This window comes from Octopus sinensis, linkage group LG9 (assembly GCF_006345805.1).
Source record: "Octopus sinensis linkage group LG9, ASM634580v1, whole genome shotgun sequence".
Lineage (NCBI taxonomy): Eukaryota > Metazoa > Mollusca > Cephalopoda > Octopoda > Octopodidae > Octopus > Octopus sinensis.
Window position 1 is genome coordinate 47327973 of NC_043005.1, and position 1711 is coordinate 47329683.

Below are 1711 nucleotides of genomic sequence, written 5' to 3' on the forward strand. Positions count from 1 at the left end.
CTGGATTCAATGATGGTTGGGTCTTTAAAATGTTTGCTTTGCAATGACACAATTCCAGGTACTAACCTACACCCCAGTGTCTTGAAAGTGGGGAGGTAGGCAATGTTTTCTTCTGTAGCTTCAGGTTGCCCACTCCTAAATAAGAATTTGATAGGCAAAATCAGCATGAAAGGTCATGTAGCTGAAGCAGAAGGAGACATCCTTTTTAACCCTCCCTAATTTGAGAAATAGCTGTTCAGAAATGACATCTGGTAGATGAGAATGCTGTGCAAAAGTGAGCTTACCAAGGTCGTTGATTTGCTACAGACAAGGAAGTGCAGAAAGCAATACATAAATGACTGCATGACCTGCCAAAAACCTTCTCTGCTGAAAGAAGCTAGCTTGGGGACCACTGGAAGAAGTGCATTAGAAAACAAGGAGGCAATGTTGAAAAATGCATGAGAGCATATTATGTGGTACTAAAATGGGAGCTTTTTATATGGGAGCAGCATTGATGCTTTTCACATGGTGCCAGCATGACTGCTTTTTATGTGGTACCATCACAGGTACATTTTACATGGCACCAGCATGACTGCTTTTTATGTGGTATAAGCATGGCTGCTTTTTATGTGGTACCATCACAAGTACATTTTACGTGGTACCAGCATAGGTGCTTTTTATGTGCTGCTAGCATGGGTGCTTTCTATGAGGTGCCAGCTGAGGCATCATTCTAAAAATAAACAAACACATCACTGAAATCTCAAAGCTATGAGACAATGCATGGTTCAAAATTCAAATTAATGTGAATAAATAAGCATTACATCTGATACAGTAATCTAAATACTAAAGGGTGGCAAAATTTTATATTTAAAATATGAATCCTTTATTTTAAGATGAAAAATATTTGACCCTCATAGCAAAGATAAAGATAGGATGATCACTGCCAGAGCATCAACAGAAAATTCTTTGATTGGTTATAGTCATACCATTGATCTCTTTGAGTCAAGCTGATAAGAGATATTCTAGAACAACAACTCACAATGGCTTTGCAAGCTGAGAGAATAGCATTGGTGTTCATCAGCTTTATTTATGAAAATATTTTAGTATGCTTAGATATAATATAAAGTTATGCCTAGCATTTGTTTCTTGGTTAATTTAGAATGCTTCCATTGTAACGGTGTTAGTTTGAAAAGTAAATCTTATTTTGGAAGAATTAGTTCTAAGCTGATTTAATTCAATCCTGAAATGGTTGCAATAGTTGGTTTTCATTTTCAGAATTCTTGATTAAATCTGCTAATGGCTAAACATATACTCTATACTTTAACAATATGCCAAGCTTCTGTTGCCCTCTTTTTACTTTTATTATTCATATGGATTCTTTAGTAACTGAAATTCTCTTATTTGTTTTTCACTAAGAGGCGATATAATTATGAATTATACATACTTCTGGTTACTTATGAGTGTTTTTAAGTACATTCTGATTGTTAATGATAGTAACTTATAAAAGATTTTCTGCAAAGTTTTCTTCATAATGGGAAGGATTGATTAAATAAGACACAGACTACAAGCTTGTAGGTCATTATTTCAAATCTACTGCTTGTATTATATTGTATTCTTAGTATTATATTTTATGAACCTCTAGCCTTCTGAAATATGAAACGTATCATGTAAGCTGGTCTCAACAACAGTCTTTATAATCTCTTCTAAATGTATCTTTGAGAAGGATTGTAAC